The sequence below is a fragment of the Lissotriton vulgaris genome, chromosome 12, assembly GCF_964263255.1.
Source record: "Lissotriton vulgaris chromosome 12, aLisVul1.2, whole genome shotgun sequence".
NCBI lineage: Eukaryota > Metazoa > Chordata > Amphibia > Caudata > Salamandridae > Lissotriton > Lissotriton vulgaris.
This window is the reverse complement of record NC_141700.1, coordinates 447,103,026-447,121,581: the sequence shown is the minus strand read 5'-3', so window position 1 is coordinate 447,121,581 and position 18,556 is coordinate 447,103,026. Positions and strand designations below refer to the sequence as shown.

The window sequence follows — 18,556 nt, the reverse complement described above, 5'->3', positions numbered from 1 at the left end:
AGAATATGAAAGTGAAAAAGCAATATTCTCTTGAACACCATAAAGAAAAGTGTTTCAAAACCAACAATCAACTGGGTGCTGTGGCTTAGCTGGTTAAAGCGCCTGTCTAGTAAACAGCAGGTCCTGAGTTCAACTCTCAGCAGCGCCTTGCTTTTCTCATTGTTATATAACAAATCATTTTCATTAGGTCTTATTCCGATACAATTAAAATATAAAAGTCTGATTCATCTTACTGTTGAAAAGATCATCTTAAACCTTATAAAAACCCAAGTATTTTCAAGATTATAGAATGAATACTGTTATTGCAAAATGAAAAAAAAATACATATCTATGAGAAAGACGTAGATGAAATTTCTACCTAGATTTGAGCAATATTAATACCTTCATGAATAAAATTGTAAAGAATTCAAGAAATGAAATTGGGTTTTATAAGAGTACCTGTTTATTAAAACATATTAATCCTTCGCTAGTGATTGAGTATCTTTTCGTGTTTAAGATTACAATACATATAAAGAAGAATTTATAGCAAAAAACACATTTTCATCATCAACAATAAATTATTTATGCATTTTTTACTATTAACGTTGGTGCTGTGGCTTAGTGGTTAAAGCACCTGTCTCGTAAACAGGAAATCCTGAGTTCAAATCTCAGCAGCACCTAACTGTTTTCTCCATGCTTTCCGAATAATTTTCATCAAACACATGTTGAATACAATTTAAGAATAAACATCTGGTTCTATGAACTTTAGAATAAGTTATCTTAACAATTAAATAAAATGATTGGTGTTGTGAAGATTTTTGTAGGAATGCATTGACTGAAATAGGGAAAAGAAAATGACAAAGAACAAGATAGAGGTGAATGATCACTCTATTGTTGAATTCAACTAATCCATTCTTTAGCAAGGTATAGTTTAAAATGATATGAATAGGGTAAACTTCAAATTAGAGAGGTGTTTTTGAATAAATTAAGAGTCTTCATTCATCTTAAGTGTTTGAGTAGAGAAGTGTGTGAACTTAGAAAAGAATATGAAAGTGAAAAAGCAATATTCTCTTGAACACCATAAAGAAAAGTGTTTCAAAACTAACAATCAACTGGGTGCTGTGGCTTAGCTGGTTAAAGCGCCTGTCTAGTAAACAGGAGATCCTGAGTTCAACTCTCAGCAGCGCCTTGCTTTTCTCATTGTTATTTAACAAATCATTTTCATTAGGTCTTATTCCGATACAATTAAAATATAAAAGTCTGATTCATCTTACTGTTGAAAAGATCATCTTAAACCTTATAAAAACCCAAGTATTTTCAAGATTATAGAATGAATACTGTTATTGCAAAATGAAAAAAAATACATATCTATGAGAAAGACGTAGATGAAATTTCTACCTAGATTTGAGCAATATTAATACCTTCATGAATAAAATTGTAAAGAATTCAAGAAATGAAATTGGGTTTTATAAGAGTACCTGTTTATTAAAACATATTAATCCTTCGCTAGTGATTGAGTATCTTTTCGTGTTTAAGATTACAATACATATAAAGAAGAATTTATAGCAAAAAACACATTTTCATCATCAACAATAAATTATTTATGCATTTTTTACTATTAACGTAGGTGCTGTGGCTTAGTGGTTAAAGCACCTGTCTCGTAAACAGGAAATCTTGAGTTCAAATCTCAGCAGCACCTAACTGTTTTCTCCATGCTTTCCGAATAATTTTCATCAAACACATGTTGAATACAATTTAAGAATAAACATCTGGTTCTATGAACTTTAGAATAAGTTATCTTAACAATTAAATAAAATGATTGGTATTGTGAAGATTTTTGTAGGAATGCATTGACTGAAATAGGGAAAAGAAAATGACAAAGAACAAGATAGAGGTGAATGATCACTCTATTGTTGAATTCAACTAATCCATTCTTCAGCAAGGTATAGTTTAAAATGATATGAATAGGGTAAACTTCAAATTAGAGAGGTGTTTCTGAATAAATGAAGAGTCTTCATTCATCTTAAGTGTTTGAGTAGAGAAGTGTGTGAACTTAGAAAAGAATATGAAAGTAAAAAAGCAATATTCTCTTGAACACCATAAAGAAAAGTGTTTCAAAACTAACAATCAACTGTGTGCTGTGGCTTAGCTGGTTAAAGCGCCTGTCTAGTAAACAGGAGATCCTAAGTTCAACTCTCAGCAGCGCCTTGCTTTTCTCATTGTTATATAACAAATCATTTTCATTAGGTCTTATTCCGATACAATTAAAATATAAAAGTCTGATTCATCTTACTGTTGAAAAGATCATCTTAAACCTTATAAAAACCCAAGTATTTTCAAGATTATAGAATGAATACTGTTATTGCAAAATGAAAAAAAATACATATCTATGAGAAAGACGTAGATGAAATTTCTACCTAGATTTGAGCAATATTAATACCTTCATGAATAAAATTGTAAAGAATTCAAGAAATGAAATTGGGTTTTATAAGAGTACCTGTTTATTAAAACATATTAATCCTTCGCTAGTGATTGAGTATCTTTTCGTGTTTAAGATTACAATACATATAAAGAAGAATTTATAGCAAAAAACACATTTTCATCATCAACAATAAATTATTAATGCATTTTTTACTATTAACGTAGGTGCTGTGGCTTAGTGGTTAAAGCACCTGTCTCGTAAACAGGAAATCCTGAGTTCAAATCTCAGCAGCACCTAACTGTTTTCTCCATGCTTTCCGAATAATTTTCATCAAACACATGTTGAATACAATTTAAGAATAAACATCTGGTTCTATGAACTTTAGAATAAGTTATCTTAACAATTAAATAAAATGATTGGTATTGTGAAGATTTTTGTAGGAATGCATTGACTGAAATAGGGAAAAGAAAATGACAAAGAACAAGATAGAGGTGAATGATCACTCTATTGTTGAATTTAACTAATCCATTCTTCAGCAAGGTATAGTTTAAAATGATATGAATAGGGTAAACTTCAAATTAGAGAGGTGTTTTTGAATAAATGAAGAGTCTTCATTCATCTTAAGTGTTTGAGTAGAGAAGTGTGTGAACTTAGAAAAGAATATGAAAGTAAAAAAGCAATATTCTCTTGAACACCATAAAGAAAAGTGTTTCAAAACTAACAATCAACTGGGTGCTGTGGCTTAGCTGGTTAAAGCGCCTGTCTAGTAAACAGGAGATCCTGAGTTCAACTCTCAGCAGCGCCTTGCTTTTCTCATTGTTATATAACAAATCATTTTCATTAGGTCTTATTCCGATACAATTAAAATATAAAAGTCTGATTCATCTTACTGTTGAAAAGATCATCTTAAACCTTATAAAAACCCAAGTATTTTCAAGATTATAGAATGAATACTGTTATTGCAAAATGAAAAAAAATACATATCTATGAGAAAGACGTAGATGAAATTTCTACCTAGATTTGAGCAATATTAATACCTTCATGAATAAAATTGTAAAGAATTCAAGAAATGAAATTGGGTTTTATAAGAGTACCTGTTTATTAAAACATATGAATCCTTCGCTAGTGATTGAGTATCTTTTCGTGTTTAAGATTACAATACATATAAAGAAGAATTTATAGCAAAAAACACATTTTCATCATCAACAATAAATTATTTATGCATTTTTTACTATTAACGTTGGTGCTGTGGCTTAGTGGTTAAAGCACCTGTCTCGTAAACAGGAAATCCTGAGTTCAAATCTCAGCAGCACCTAACTGTTTTCTCCATGCTTTCCGAATAATTTTCATCAAACACATGTTGAATACAATTTAAGAATAAACATCTGGTTCTATGAACTTTAGAATAAGTTATCTTAACAATTAAATAAAATGATTGGTATTGTGAAGATTTTTGTAGGAATGCATTGACTGAAATAGGGAAAAGAAAATGACAAAGAACAAGATAGAGGTGAATGATCACTCTATTGTTGAATTCAACTAATCCATTCTTCAGCAAGGTATAGTTTAAAATGATATGAATAGGGTAAACTTCAAATTAGAGAGGTGTTTTTGAATAAATGAAGAGTCTTCATTCATCTTAAGTGTTTGAGTAGAGAAGTGTGTGAACTTAGAAAAGAATATGAAAGTGAAAAAGCAATATTCTCTTGAACACCATAAAGAAAAGTGTTTCAAAACTAACAATCAACTGGGTGCTGTGGCTTAGCTGGTTAAAGCGCCTGTCTAGTAAACAGGAGGTCCTGAGTTCAACTCTCAGCAGCGCCTTGCTTTTCTCATTGTTATATAACAAAGCATTTTCATTAGGTCTTATTCCGATACAATTAAAATATAAAAGTCTGATTCATCTTACTGTTGAAAAGATCATCTTAAACCTTATAAAAACCCAAGTATTTTCAAGATTATAGAATGAATACTGTTATTGCAAAATGAAAAAAAATACATATCTATGAGAAAGACGTAGATGAAATTTCTACCTAGATTTGAGCAATATTAATACCTTCATGAATAAAATTGTAAAGAATTCAAGAAATGAAATTGGGTTTTATAAGAGTACCTGTTTATTAAAACATATTAATCCTTCGCTAGTGATTGAGTATCTTTTCGTGTTTAAGATTACAATACATATAAAGAAGAATTTATAGCAGAAAACACATTTTCATCATCAACAATAAATTATTTATGCATTTTTTACTATTAACGTTGGTGCTGTGGCTTAGTAGTTAAAGCGCCTGTCTCGTAACCAGGAAATCCTGAGTTCAATTCTCAGCAGCACCTAACTGTTTTCTCCATGCTTTCCAAATAATTTTCATCAAATAAGTGTTGAATACAATTTAAGAATAAACATCTGGTTCTATGAACTTTAGAATAAGTTATCTTAACAATTAAATAAAATGATTGGTATTGTGAAGATTTTTGTAGGAATGCATTGACTGAAATAGGGAAAAGAAAATGACAAAGAACAAGATAGAGGTGAATGATCACTCTATTGTTGAATTCAACTAATCCATTCTTCAGCAAGGTATAGTTTAAAATGATATGAATAGGGTAAACTTCAAATTAGAGAGGTGTTTTTGAATAAATGAAGAGTCTTCATTCATCTTAAGTGTTTGAGTAGAGAAGTGTGTGAACTTAGAAAAGAATATGAAAGTAAAAAAGCAATATTCTCTTGAACACCATAAAGAAAAGTGTTTCAAAACTAACAATCAACTGGGTGCTGTGGCTTAGCTGGTTAAAGCGCCTGTCTAGTAAACAGGAGATCCTGAGTTCAACTCTCAGCAGCGCCTTGCTTTTCTCATTGTTATATAACAAATCATTTTCATTAGGTCTTATTCCGATACAATTAAAATATAAAAGTCTGATTCATCTTACTGTTGAAAAGATCATCTTAAACCTTATAAAAACCCAAGTATTTTCAAGATTATAGAATGAATACTGTTATTGCAAAATGAAAAAAAATACATATCTATGAGAAAGACGTAGATGAAATTTCTACCTAGATTTGAGCAATATTAATACCTTCATGAATAAAATTGTAAAGAATTCAAGAAATGAAATTGGGTTTTATAAGAGTACCTGTTTATTAAAACATATTAATCCTTCGCTAGTGATTGAGTATCTTTTCGTGTTTAAGATTACAATACATATAAAGAAGAATTTATAGCAAAAAACACATTTTCATCATCAACAATAAATTATTTATGCATTTTTTACTATTAACGTAGGTGCTGTGGCTTAGTGGTTAAAGCACCTGTCTCGTAAACAGGAAATCTTGAGTTCAAATCTCAGCAGCACCTAACTGTTTTCTCCATGCTTTCCGAATAATTTTCATCAAACACATGTTGAATACAATTTAAGAATAAACATCTGGTTCTATGAACTTTAGAATAAGTTATCTTAACAATTAAATAAAATGATTGGTATTGTGAAGATTTTTGTAGGAATGCATTGACTGAAATAGGGAAAAGAAAATGACAAAGAACAAGATAGAGGTGAATGATCACTCTATTGTTGAATTCAACTAATCCATTCTTCAGCAAGGTATAGTTTAAAATGATATGAATAGGGTAAACTTCAAATTAGAGAGGTGTTTTTGAATAAATGAAGAGTCTTCATTCATCTTAAGTGTTTGAGTAGAGAAGTGTGTGAACTTAGAAAAGAATATGAAAGTAAAAAAGCAATATTCTCTTGAACACCATAAAGAAAAGTGTTTCAAAACTAACAATCAACTGGGTGCTGTGGCTTAGCTGGTTAAAGCGCCTGTCTAGTAAACAGGAGATCCTGAGTTCAACTCTCAGCAGCGCCTTGCTTTTCTCATTGTTATATAACAAATCATTTTCATTAGGTCTTATTCCGATACAATTAAAATATAAAAGTCTGATTCATCTTACTGTTGAAAAGATCATCTTAAACCTTATAAAAACCCAAGTATTTTCAAGATTATAGAATGAATACTGTTATTGCAAAATGAAAAAAAATACATATCTATGAGAAAGACGTAGATGAAATTTCTACCTAGATTTGAGCAATATTAATACCTTCATGAATAAAATTGTAAAGAATTCAAGAAATGAAATTGGGTTTTATAAGAGTACCTGTTTATTAAAACATATTAATCCTTCGCTAGTGATTGAGTATCTTTTCGTGTTTAAGATTACAATACATATAAAGAAGAATTTATAGCAGAAAACACATTTTCATCATCAACAATAAATTATTTATGCATTTTTTACTATTAACGTTGGTGCTGTGGCTTAGTGGTTAAAGCACCTGTCTCGTAAACAGGAAATCCTGAGTTCAAATCTCAACGCACCTAACTGTTTTCTCCATGCTTTCCGAATAATTTTCATCAAACACATGTAGAATACAATTTAAGAATAAACATCTGGTTCTATGAACTTTAGAATAAGTTATCTTAACAATTAAATAAAATGATTGGTATTGTGAAGATTTTTGTAGGAATGCATTGACTGAAATAGGGAAAAGAAAATGACAAAGAACAAGATAGAGGTGAATGATCACTCTATTGTTGAATTCAACTAATCTATTCTTCAGCAAGGTATAGTTTAAAATGATATGAATAGGGTAAACTTCAAATTAGAGAGGTGTTTTTGAATAAATGAAGAGTCTTCATTCATCTTAAGTGTTTGAGTAGAGAAGTGTGTGAAGTTAGAAAAGAATATGAAAGTGAAAAAGCAATATTCTCTTGAACACCATAAAGAAAAGTGTTTCAAAACTAACAATCAACTGGGTGCTGTGGCTTAGCTGGTTAAAGCGCCTGTCTAGTAAACAGGAGATCCTGAGTTCAACTCTCAGCAGCGCCTTGCTTTTCTCATTGTTATATAACAAAGCATTTTCATTAGGTCTTATTCCGATACAATTAAAATATAAAAGTCTGATTCATCTTACTGTTGAAAAGATCATCTTAAACCTTATAAAAACCCAAGTATTTTCAAGATTATAGAATGAATACTGTTATTGCAAAATGAAAAAAAATACATATCTATGAGAAAGACGTAGATGAAATTTCTACCTAGATTTGAGCAATATTAATACCTTCATGAATAAAATTGTAAAGAATTCAAGAAATGAAATTGGGTTTTATAAGAGTACCTGTTTATTAAAACATATTAATCCTTCGCTAGTGATTGAGTATCTTTTCGTGTTTAAGATTACAATACATATAAAGAAGAATTTATAGCAGAAAACACATTTTCATCATCAACAATAAATTATTTATGCATTTTTTACTATTAATGTTGGTGCTGTGGCTTAGTAGTTAAAGCGCCTGTCTCGTAACCAGGAAATCCTGAGTTCAATTCTCAGCAGCACCTAACTGTTTTCTCCATGCTTTCCAAATAATTTTCATCAAATAAGTGTTGAATACAATTTAAGAATAAACATCTGGTTCTATGAACTTTAGAATAAGTTATCTTAAACATTAAATAAAATGCTTGGTATTGTGAAGATTTTTGTAGGAATGCATTGACTGAAATAGGGAAAAGAAAATGACAAAGAACAAGATAGAGGTGAATGATCACTCTATCGTTGAATTCAACTAATCCATTCTTTAGCAAGGTATATTTTAAATTGATATGAATAGGGTAAACTTCAAATTAGAGAGGTGTTTTTGAATAAGTGAAGAGTCTTCATTCATCTTAAGTGTTTGAGTAGAGAAGTGTGTGAACTTAAAAAAGAATATGAAAGTGAAAAAGCAATATTCCCTTGAACACCATAAAGAAAAGTGTTTCATAATTAAGAATCAAGTGGGTGCTGTGGCTTTGCTGGTTGAAGCGCCTGCCTAGTAAACGGGAGATCCTGAGATCAACCCTCAGCAGCGCCTTGCTTTTCTCATTGTTATATAACAAATCATTTTCATTAGGTCTTATTCCGATACAATTTAAATATAAAAGTCTGATTCATCTTACTGTTAAAAAGATCATCTTAAACCTTATAAAAACCCAAGTATTTTCAAGATTATAGAATGAATACTGTTATTGCAAAATGAAAAAAATACATATCTATGAGAAAGACGTAGATGAAATTTCTACCTAGATTTGAGCAATATTAATACCTTCATGAATAAAATTGTAAAGAATTCAAGAAATGAAATTGGGTTTTATAAGAGTACCTGTTTATTAAAACATATTAATCCTTGCGCAGTGATTGAGTATCTTTTCGTGTTTAAGATTACAATACATATAAACAAGAATTTATAGCAGAAAACACATTTTCATCATCAACAATAAATTATTTATGCATTTTTTACTATTAACGTTGGTGCTGTGGCTTAGTGGTTAAAGCACCTGTCTCGTAAACAGGAAATCCTGAGTTCAAATCTCAGCAGCACCTAACTGTTTTCTCCATGCTTTCCGAATAATTTTCATCAAACACATGTTGAATACAATTTAAGAATAAACATCTGGTTCTATGAACTTTAGAATAAGTTATCTTAACAATTAAATAAAATGATTGGTATTGTGAAGATTTTTGTAGGAATGCATTGACTGAAATAGGGAAAAGAAAATGACAAAGAACAAGATAGAGGTGAATGATCACTCTATTGTTGAATTCAACTAATCCATTCTTTAGCAAGGTATATTTTAAAATTATATGAATAGGGTAAACTTCAAATTAGATAGGTGTTTTTGAATAAGTGAAGAGTCTTCATTCATCTTAAGTGTTTGAGTAGAGAAGTGCGTGAACTTAGAAAAGAATATGAAAGTGAAAAAGCAATATTCTCTTGAACACCATAAAGAAAAGTGTTTCAAAATTAAGAATCAAGTGGGTGCTGTGGCTTAGCTGGTTAAAGCGCCTGTCTAGTAAACAGGAGATCCTGAGTTAAACTCTCAGCAGTGCCTTGCTTTGCTCATTGTAATATAACAAATCATTTTCATTAGGTCTTATTCCAATACAATTAAAATATAAAAGTGTGATTCATCTTACTGTTGAATAGATCATCTTAAACCTTATAAAAACCCAAGTATTTTCAAGATTATAGAATGAATACTGTTATTGCAAAATGAAAAAAATACATATCTATGAGAAAGACGTAGATGAAATTTCTACCTAGATTTGAGCAATATTAATACCTTCATGAATAAAATTGTAAAGAATTCAAGAAATGAAATTGGGTTTTATAAGAGTACCTGTTTATCAAAACATATTAATCCTTGCGTAGTGATTGAGTATCTTTTCGTGTTTATGATTACAATACATATAAACAAGAATTTTTAGCAGAAAACACATTTTCATCATCAACAATAAATTATTTATGCATTTTTTACTATTAACGTTGGTGCTGTGGCTTAGTGGTTAAAGCACCTGTCTTGTTAACAGGAAATCCTGAGTTCATATCTCAGCAGCACCTAACTGTTTTCTCCATGCTTTCCGAATAATTTTCATCAAACACATGTTGAATACAATTTAAGAATAAACATCTGGTTCTATGAACTTTAGAATAAGTTATCTTAACAATTAAATAAAATGATTGGTATTGTGAAGATTTTTGTAGGAATGCATTGACTGAAATAGGGAAAAGAAAATGACAAGGAACAAGATAGAGGTGAATGATCACTCTATTGTTGAATTCAACTAATCCATTCTTCAGCAAGGTATAGTTTAAAATGATATGAATAGGGTAAACTTCAAATTAGAGAGGTGTTTTTGAATAAATGAAGAGTCTTCATTCATCTTAAGTGTTTGAGTAGAGAAGTGTGTGAACTTAGAAAAGAATATGAAAGTGAAAAATCAATATTCTCTTGAACACCATAAAGAAAAGTGTTTCAAAACTAACAATCAACTGGGTGCTGTGGCTTAGCTGGTTAAAGTGCCTGTCTAGTAAACAGGAGATCCTGAGTTCAACTCTCAGCAGCGCCTTGCTTTTCTCATTGTTATATAACAAATCATTTTCATTAGGTCTTATTCCGATACAATTAAAATATAAAAGTCTGATTCATCTTACTGTTGAAAAGATCATCTTAAACCTTATAAAAACCCAAGTATTTTCAAGATTATAGAATGAATACTGTTATTGCAAAATGAAAAAAAATACATATCTATGAGAAAGACGTAGATGAAATTTCTACCTAGATTTGAGCAATATTAATACCTTCATGAATAAAATTGTAAAGAATTCAAGAAATGAAATTGGGTTTTATAAGAGTACCTGTTTATTAAAACATATTAATCCTTCGCTAGTGATTGAGTATCTTTTCGTGTTTAAGATTACAATACATATAAAGAAGAATTTATAGCAGAAAACACATTTTCATCATCAACAATAAATTATTTATGCATTTTTTACTATTAACGTTGGTGCTGTGGCTTAGTGGTTAAAGCGCCTGTCTCGTAACCAGGAAATCCTGAGTTCAATTCTCAGCAGCACCTAACTGTTTTCTCCATGCTTTCCGAATAATTTTCATCAAACAAGTGTTGAATACAATTTAAGAATAAACATCTGGTTCTATGAACTTTAGAATAAGTTATCTTAAAAATTAAATAAAATGCTTGGTATTGTGAAGATTTTTGTAGGAATGCATTGACTGAAATAGGGAAAAGAAAATGTCAAAGAACAAGATAGAGGTGAATGATCACTCTATCCTTGAATTCAACTAATCCATTCTTTAGCAAGGTATATTTTAAATTGATATGAATAGGGTAAACTTCAAATTAGAGAGGTGTTTTTGAATAAGTGAAGAGTCTTCATTCATCTTAAGTGTTTGAGTAGAGAAGTGTGTGAACTTAGAAAAGAATATGAAAGTGAAAAAGCAATATTCCCTTGAACACCATAAAGAAAAGTGTTTCAAAATTAAGAATCAAGTGGGTGCTGTGGCTTAGCTGGTTGAAGCGCCTGCCTAGTAAACGGGAGATCCTTAGTTAAACTCTCAGCAGTGCCTTGCTTTGCTCATTGTAATATAACAAATCATTTTCATTAGGTCTTATTCCAATACAATTAAAATATAATAGTCTGATTCATCTTACTGTTGAACAGATCATCTTAAACCTTATAAAAACCCAAGTATTTTCAAGATTATAGAATGAATACTGTTATTGCAAAATGAAAAAAATACATATCTATGAGAAAGAAGTAGATTAAATTTCTACCTAGATTTGAGCAATATTAATACCTTCATGAAAAAAAATTGTAAAGAATTCAAGAAATGAAATTGGGTTTTATAAGAGTACCTGTTTATTAAAACATATTAATCCAGCGTAGTGATTGAGTATCTTTTCGTGTTTAAGATTACAATACATATAAAGAAGAATTTATAGCAGAAAACACATTTTCATCATCAACAATAAATAATTTATGCATTTTTTACTATTAACGTTGGTGCTGTGGCTTAGTGGTTAAAGCGCCTGTCTCGTAAACAGGAAATCCTGAGTTCAATTCTCAGCAGCACCTAACTGTTTTCTCCATGCTTTCCGAATAATTTTCATCAAACAAGTGTTGAATACAATTTAAGAATAAACATCTGGTTCTATGAACTTTAGAATAAGTTATCTTAAAAATTAAATAAAATGCTTCGTATTGTGAAGATTTTTGTAGGAATGCATTGACTGAAATAGGGAAAAGAAAATGTCAAAGAACAAGATAGAGGTGAATGATCACTCTACCGTTGAATTCAACTAATCCTTTCTTTAGCAAGGTATATTTTAAATTGATATGAATAGGGTAAACTTCAAATTAGAGAGGTGTTTTTGAATAAGTGAAGAGTCTTCATTCATCTTAAGTGTTTGAGTAGAGAAGTGTGTGAACTTAGAAAAGAATATGAAAGTGAAAAAGCAATATTCCCTTGAACACCATAAAGAAAAGTGTTTCAAAATTAAGAATCAAGTGGGTGCTGTGGCTTAGCTGGTTGAAGCGCCTGCCTAGTAAACGGGAGATCCTTAGTTAAACTCTCAGCAGTGCCTTGCTTTGCTCATTGTAATATAACAAATCATTTTCATTAGGTCTTATTCCAATACAATTAAAATATAATAGTCTGATTCATCTTACTGTTGAACAGATCATCTTAAACCTTATAAAAACCCAAGTATTTTCAAGATTATAGAATGAATACTGTTATTGCAAAATGAAAAAAATACATATCTATGAGAAAGAGGTAGATTAAATTTCTACCTAGATTTGAGCAATATTAATACCTTCATGAAAAAAAATTGTAAAGAATTCAAGAAATGAAATTGGGTTTTATAAGAGTACCTGTTTATTAAAACATATTAATCCAGCGTAGTGATTGAGTATCTTTTCGTGTTTAAGATTACAATACATATAAAGAAGAATTTATAGCAGAAAACACATTTTCATCATCAACAATAAATTATTTATGCATTTTTTACTATTAACGTTGGTGCTGTGGTTTAGTGGTTAGAGCGCTTGTCTCGTAAACAGGAAATCCTGAGTTCAATTCTCAGCAGCACCTAACTGTTTTCTCCATGCTTTCCGAATAATTTTCATCAAACAAGTGTTGAATACAATTTAAGAATAAACATCTGGTTCTATGAACTTTAGAATAAGTTATCTTAAAAATTAAATAAAATGCTTGGTATTGTGAAGATTTTTGTAGGAATGCATTGACTGAAATAGGGAAAAGAAAATGTCAAAGAACAAGATAGAGGTGAATGATCACTCTATCGTTGAATTCAACTAATCCATTCTTTAGCAAGGTATATTTTAAATTGATATGAATAGGGTAAACTTCAAATTAGAGAGGTGTTTTTGAATAAGTGAAGAGTCTTCATTCATCTTAAGTGTTTGAGTAGAGAAGTGTGTGAACTTAGAAAAGAATATGAAAGTGAAAAAGCAATATTCCCTTGAACACCATAAAGAAAAGTGTTTCAAAATTAAGAATCAAGTGGGTGCTGTGGCTAAGCTGGTTGAAGCGCCTGCCTAGTAAACGGGAGATCCTGAGTTAAACTCTCAGCAGTGCCTTGCTTTGCTCATTGTAATATAACAAATCATTTTCATTAGGTCTTATTCCAATACAATTAAAATATAAAAGTCTGATTCATCTTACTGTTAAAAAGATCATCTTAAACCTTATAAAAACCCAAGTATATTCAAGATTATAGAATGAATACTGTTATTGCAAAATGAAAAAAACTACATATCTATGAGAAAGACGTAGATGAAATTTCTACCTAGATTTGAGCAATATTAATACCTTCATGAATAAAATTGTAAAGAATTCAATAAATGAAATTGGGTTTTATAAGAGTACCTGTTTATTAAAACATATTATTCCTTGCGTAGTGATTGAGTATCTTTTCGTGTTTAAGATTACAATACATATAAACAAGAATTTATAGCAGAAAACACATTTTCATCATCAACAATAAATTATTTATGCATTTTTTACTATTAACAATGGTGCTGTGGCTTAGTGGTTAAAGCGCCTGTCTCGTAAACAGGAAATCCTGAGTTCAAATCTCAGCAGCACCTAACTGTTTTCTCCATGCTTTCCGAATAATTTTCATCAAACACATGTTGAATACAATTTAAGAATAAACATCTGGTTCTATGAACTTTAGAATAAGTTATCTTAACAATTAAATAAAATGATTGGTATTGTGAAGATTTTTGTAGGAATGCATTGACTGAAATAGGGAAAAGAAAATGACAAAGAACAAGATAGAGGTGAATGATCACTCTATTGTTGAATTCAACTAATCCATTCTTTAGCAAGGTATATTTTAAAATTATATGAATAGGGTAAACTTCAAATTAGATAGGTGTTTTTGAATAAGTGAAGAGTCTTCATTCATCTTAAGTGTTTGAGTAGAGAAGTGCGTGAACTTAGAAAAGAATATGAAAGTGAAAAAGCAATATTCTCTTGAACACCATAAAGAAAAGTGTTTCAAAATTAAGAATCAAGTGGGTGCTGTGGCTTAGCTGGTTAAAGCGCCTGTCTAGTAAACAGGAGATCCTGAGTTAAACTCTCAGCAGTGCCTTGCTTTGCTCATTGTAATATAACAAATCATTTTCATTAGGTCTTATTCCAATACAATTAAAATATAAAAGTGTGATTCATCTTACTGTTGAACAGATCATCTTAAACCTTATAAAAACCCAAGTATTTTCAAGATTATAGAATGAATACTGTTATTGCAAAATGAAAAAAATACATATCTATGAGAAAGACGTAGATGAAATTTCTACCTAGATTTGAGCAATATTAATACCTTCATGAATAAAATTGTAAAGAATTCAAGAAATGAAATTGGGTTTTATAAGAGTACCTGTTTATTAAAACATATTAATCCTTGCGTAGTGATTGAGTATCTTTTCGTGTTTATGATTACAATACATATAAACAAGAATTTTTAGCAGAAAACATATTTTCATCATCAACAATAAATTATTTATGCATTTTTTACTATTAACGTTGGTGCTGTGGCTTAGTGGTTAAAGCACCTGTCTTGTTAACAGGAAATCCTGAGTTCAAATCTCAGCAGCACATAACTGTTTTCTCCATGCTTTCCGAATAATTTTCATCAAACACATGTTGAATACAATTTAAGAATAAACATCTGGTTCTATGAACTTTAGAATAAGTTATCTTAACAATTAAATAAAATGATTGGTATTGTGAAGATTTTTGTAGGAATGCATTGACTGAAATAGGGAAAAGAAAATGACAAGGAACAAGATAGAGGTGAATGATCACTCTATTGTTGAATTCAACTAATCCATTCTTCAGCAAGGTATAGTTTAAAATGATATGAATAGGGTAAACTTCAAATTAGAGAGGTGTTTTTGAATAAATGAAGAGTCTTCATTCATCTTAAGTGTTTGAGTAGAGAAGTGTGTGAACTTAGAAAAGAATATGAAAGTGAAAAATCAATATTCTCTTGAACACCATAAAGAAAAGTGTTTCAAAACTAACAATCAACTGGGTGCTGTGGCTTAGCTGGTTAAAGTGCCTGTCTAGTAAACAGGAGATCCTGAGTTCAACTCTCAGCAGCGCCTTGCTTTTCTCATTGTTATATAACAAATCATTTTCATTAGGTCTTATTCCGATACAATTAAAATATAAAAGTCTGATTCATCTTACTGTTGAAAAGATCATCTTAAACCTTATAAAAACCCAAGTATTTTCAAGATTATAGAATGAATACTGTTATTGCAAAATGAAAAAAAATACATATCTATGAGAAAGACGTAGATGAAATTTCTACCTAGATTTGAGCAATATTAATACCTTCATGAATAAAATTGTAAAGAATTCAAGAAATGAAATTGGGTTTTATAAGAGTACCTGTTTATTAAAACATATTAATCCTTCGCTAGTGATTGAGTATCTTTTCGTGTTTAAGATTACAATACATATAAAGAAGAATTTATAGCAGAAAACACATTTTCATCATCAACAATAAATTATTTATGCATTTTTTACTATTAACGTTGGTGCTGTGGCTTAGTGGTTAAAGCGCCTGTCTCGTAACCAGGAAATCCTGAGTTCAATTCTCAGCAGCACCTAACTGTTTTCTCCATGCTTTCCGAATGATTTTCATCAAACAAGTGTTGAATACAATTTAAGAATAAACATCTGGTTCTATGAACTTTAGAATAAGTTTTCTTAAAAATTAAATAAAATGCTTGGCATTGTGAAGATTTTTGTAGGAATGCATTGACTGAAATAGGGAAAAGAAAATGTCAAAGAACAAGATAGAGGTGAATGATCACTCTATCCTTGAATTCAACTAATCCATTCTTTAGCAAGGTATATTTTAAATTGATATGAATAGGGTAAACTTCAAATTAGAGAGGTGTTTTTGAATAAATGAAGAGTCTTCATTCATCTTAAGTGTTTGAGTAGAGAAGTGTGTGAACTTAGAAAAGAATATGAAAGTGAAAAAGCAATATTCCCTTGAACACCATAAAGAAAAGTGTTTCAAAATTAAGAATCAAGTGGGTGCTGTGGCTTAGCTGGTTGAAGCGCCTGCCTAGTAAACGGGAGATCCTGAGTTAAACTCTCAGCAGTGCCTTGCTTTACTCATTGTAATATAACAAATCATTTTCATTAGGTCTTATTCCAATACAATTAAAATATAAAAGTCTGATTCATCTTACTGTTAAAAAGATCATCTTAAACCTTATAAAAACCCAAGTATATTCAAGATTATAGAATGAATACTGTTATTGCAAAATGAAAAAAACTACATATCTATGAGAAAGACGTAGATGAAATTTCTACCTAGATTTGAGCAATATTAATACCTTCATGAATAAAATTGTAAAGAATTCAATAAATGAAATTGGGTTTTATAAGAGTACCTGTTTATTAAAACATATTAATCCTTGCGTAGTGATTGAGTATCTTTTCGTGTTTAAGATTACAATACATATAAACAAGAATTTATAGCAGAAAACACATTTTCATCATCAACAATAAATTATTTATGCATTTTTTACTATTAACGTTGGTGCTGTGGCTTAGTGGTTAAAGCGCCTGTCTCGTAAACAGGAAATCCTGAGTTCAAATCTCAGCAGCACCTAACTGTTTTCTCCATGCTTTCCGAATAATTTTCATCAAACACATGTTGAATACAATTTAAGAATAAACATCTGGTTCTATGAACTTTAGAATAAGTTATCTTAACAATTAAATAAAATGATTGGTATTGTGAAGATTTTTGTAGGAATGCATTGACTGAAATAGGGAAAAGAAAATGACAAAGAACAAGATAGAGGTGAATGATCACTCTATTGTTGAATTCAACTAATCCATTCTTTAGCAAGGTATATTTTAAAATTATATGAATAGGGTAAACTTCAAATTAGATAGGTGTTTTTGAATAAGTGAAGAGTCTTCATTCATCTTAAGTGTTTGAGTAGAGAAGTGCGTGAACTTAGAAAAGAATATGAAAGTGAAAAAGCAATATTCTCTTGAACACCATAAAGAAAAGTGTTTCAAAATTAAGAATCAAGTGGGTGCTGTGGCTTAGCTGGTTAAAGCGCCTGTCTAGTAAACAGGAGATCCTGAGTTAAACTCTCAGCAGTGCCTTGCTTTGCTCATTGTAATATAACAAATCATTTTCATTAGGTCTTATTCCAATACAATGAAAATATAAAAGTGTGATTCATCTTACTGTTGAACAGATCATCTTAAACCTTATAAAAACCCAAGTATTTTCAAGATTATAGAATGAATACTGTTATTGCAAAATGAAAAAAATACATATCTATGAGAAAGACGTAGATGAAATTTCTACCTAGATTTGAGCAATATTAATACCTTCATGAATAAAATTGTAAAGAATTCAAGAAATGAAATTGGGTTTTATAAGAGTACCTGTTTATTAAAACATATTAATCCTTGCGTAGTGATTGAGTATCTTTTCGTGTTTAAGATTACAATACATATAAAGAAGAATTTATAGCAGAAAACACATTTTCATCATCAACAATAAATTATTTATGCATTTTTTACTATTAACGTTGGTGCTGTGGCTTAGTGGTTAAAGCGCCTGTCTCGTAACCAGGAAATCCTGAGTTCAATTCTCAGCAGCACCTAACTGTTTTCTCCATGCTTTCCGAATAATTTTCATCAAACAAGTGTTGAATACAATTTAAGAATAAACATCTGGTTCTATGAACTTTAGAATAAGTTATCTTAAAAATTAAATAAAATGCTTGGTATTGTGAAGATTTTTGTAGGAATGCATTGACTGAAATAGGGAAAAGAAAATGTCAAAGAACAAGATAGAGGTGAATGATCACTCTACCGTTGAATTCAACTAATCCTTTCTTTAGCAAGGTATATTTTAAATTGATATGAATAGGGTAAACTTCAAATTAGAGAGGTGTTTTTGAATAAGTGAAGAGTTCTCATTCATCTTAAGTGTTTGAGTAGAGAAGTGTGTGAACTTAGAAAAGAATATGAAAGTGAAAAAGCAATATTCCCTTGAACACCATAAAGAAAAGTGTTTCAAAATTAAGAATCAAGTGGGTGCTGTGGCTTAGCTGGTTGAAGCGCCTGCCTAGTAAACGGGAGATCCTTAGTTAAACTCTCAGCAGTGCCTTGCTTTGCTCATTGTAATATAACAAATCATTTTCATTAGGTCTTATTCCAATACAATTAAAATATAATAGTC

General features: G+C 30.1%; 24 non-coding genes across 24 annotated transcripts; all 24 read left to right on the top strand.

Annotated features, from left to right (window-relative positions):
- Window positions 1–74: 74 nt before the first annotated feature.
- On the top strand, window positions 75–148 carry TRNAT-AGU (transfer RNA threonine (anticodon AGU)). The gene has a single exon. It is a non-coding gene; the product is annotated as a tRNA-Thr (tRNA).
- A 438-nt stretch (window positions 149–586) lies between these two features.
- Window positions 587–659, top strand: TRNAT-CGU (transfer RNA threonine (anticodon CGU)). The gene has a single exon. It is a non-coding gene; the product is annotated as a tRNA-Thr (tRNA).
- A 435-nt stretch (window positions 660–1,094) lies between these two features.
- Window positions 1,095–1,168, top strand: TRNAT-AGU (transfer RNA threonine (anticodon AGU)). The gene has a single exon. It is a non-coding gene; the product is annotated as a tRNA-Thr (tRNA).
- Window positions 1,169–1,605: 437 nt separating this feature from the next.
- On the top strand, window positions 1,606–1,678 carry TRNAT-CGU (transfer RNA threonine (anticodon CGU)). The gene has a single exon. It is a non-coding gene; the product is annotated as a tRNA-Thr (tRNA).
- A 946-nt stretch (window positions 1,679–2,624) lies between these two features.
- Window positions 2,625–2,697, top strand: TRNAT-CGU (transfer RNA threonine (anticodon CGU)). Its single transcript has one exon. It is a non-coding gene; the product is annotated as a tRNA-Thr (tRNA).
- A 435-nt stretch (window positions 2,698–3,132) lies between these two features.
- TRNAT-AGU (transfer RNA threonine (anticodon AGU)) lies at window positions 3,133–3,206 on the top strand. Its single transcript has one exon. It is a non-coding gene; the product is annotated as a tRNA-Thr (tRNA).
- Window positions 3,207–3,643: 437 nt separating this feature from the next.
- On the top strand, window positions 3,644–3,716 carry TRNAT-CGU (transfer RNA threonine (anticodon CGU)). Its single transcript has one exon. It is a non-coding gene; the product is annotated as a tRNA-Thr (tRNA).
- Window positions 3,717–4,151: 435 nt separating this feature from the next.
- TRNAT-AGU (transfer RNA threonine (anticodon AGU)) lies at window positions 4,152–4,225 on the top strand. The gene has a single exon. It is a non-coding gene; the product is annotated as a tRNA-Thr (tRNA).
- A 945-nt stretch (window positions 4,226–5,170) lies between these two features.
- On the top strand, window positions 5,171–5,244 carry TRNAT-AGU (transfer RNA threonine (anticodon AGU)). The gene has a single exon. It is a non-coding gene; the product is annotated as a tRNA-Thr (tRNA).
- A 437-nt stretch (window positions 5,245–5,681) lies between these two features.
- TRNAT-CGU (transfer RNA threonine (anticodon CGU)) lies at window positions 5,682–5,754 on the top strand. The gene has a single exon. It is a non-coding gene; the product is annotated as a tRNA-Thr (tRNA).
- Window positions 5,755–6,189: 435 nt separating this feature from the next.
- Window positions 6,190–6,263, top strand: TRNAT-AGU (transfer RNA threonine (anticodon AGU)). Its single transcript has one exon. It is a non-coding gene; the product is annotated as a tRNA-Thr (tRNA).
- A 944-nt stretch (window positions 6,264–7,207) lies between these two features.
- Window positions 7,208–7,281, top strand: TRNAT-AGU (transfer RNA threonine (anticodon AGU)). Its single transcript has one exon. It is a non-coding gene; the product is annotated as a tRNA-Thr (tRNA).
- Window positions 7,282–8,736: 1,455 nt separating this feature from the next.
- TRNAT-CGU (transfer RNA threonine (anticodon CGU)) lies at window positions 8,737–8,809 on the top strand. The gene has a single exon. It is a non-coding gene; the product is annotated as a tRNA-Thr (tRNA).
- A 945-nt stretch (window positions 8,810–9,754) lies between these two features.
- On the top strand, window positions 9,755–9,827 carry TRNAT-UGU (transfer RNA threonine (anticodon UGU)). Its single transcript has one exon. It is a non-coding gene; the product is annotated as a tRNA-Thr (tRNA).
- Window positions 9,828–10,262: 435 nt separating this feature from the next.
- TRNAT-AGU (transfer RNA threonine (anticodon AGU)) lies at window positions 10,263–10,336 on the top strand. Its single transcript has one exon. It is a non-coding gene; the product is annotated as a tRNA-Thr (tRNA).
- A 437-nt stretch (window positions 10,337–10,773) lies between these two features.
- On the top strand, window positions 10,774–10,846 carry TRNAT-CGU (transfer RNA threonine (anticodon CGU)). The gene has a single exon. It is a non-coding gene; the product is annotated as a tRNA-Thr (tRNA).
- A 945-nt stretch (window positions 10,847–11,791) lies between these two features.
- Window positions 11,792–11,864, top strand: TRNAT-CGU (transfer RNA threonine (anticodon CGU)). The gene has a single exon. It is a non-coding gene; the product is annotated as a tRNA-Thr (tRNA).
- Window positions 11,865–12,809: 945 nt separating this feature from the next.
- On the top strand, window positions 12,810–12,882 carry TRNAT-CGU (transfer RNA threonine (anticodon CGU)). Its single transcript has one exon. It is a non-coding gene; the product is annotated as a tRNA-Thr (tRNA).
- A 946-nt stretch (window positions 12,883–13,828) lies between these two features.
- On the top strand, window positions 13,829–13,901 carry TRNAT-CGU (transfer RNA threonine (anticodon CGU)). Its single transcript has one exon. It is a non-coding gene; the product is annotated as a tRNA-Thr (tRNA).
- Window positions 13,902–14,846: 945 nt separating this feature from the next.
- TRNAT-UGU (transfer RNA threonine (anticodon UGU)) lies at window positions 14,847–14,919 on the top strand. Its single transcript has one exon. It is a non-coding gene; the product is annotated as a tRNA-Thr (tRNA).
- Window positions 14,920–15,354: 435 nt separating this feature from the next.
- On the top strand, window positions 15,355–15,428 carry TRNAT-AGU (transfer RNA threonine (anticodon AGU)). The gene has a single exon. It is a non-coding gene; the product is annotated as a tRNA-Thr (tRNA).
- A 437-nt stretch (window positions 15,429–15,865) lies between these two features.
- TRNAT-CGU (transfer RNA threonine (anticodon CGU)) lies at window positions 15,866–15,938 on the top strand. The gene has a single exon. It is a non-coding gene; the product is annotated as a tRNA-Thr (tRNA).
- Window positions 15,939–16,884: 946 nt separating this feature from the next.
- TRNAT-CGU (transfer RNA threonine (anticodon CGU)) lies at window positions 16,885–16,957 on the top strand. Its single transcript has one exon. It is a non-coding gene; the product is annotated as a tRNA-Thr (tRNA).
- Window positions 16,958–17,902: 945 nt separating this feature from the next.
- Window positions 17,903–17,975, top strand: TRNAT-CGU (transfer RNA threonine (anticodon CGU)). Its single transcript has one exon. It is a non-coding gene; the product is annotated as a tRNA-Thr (tRNA).
- The last annotated feature ends 581 nt before the right edge of the window (window positions 17,976–18,556 follow it).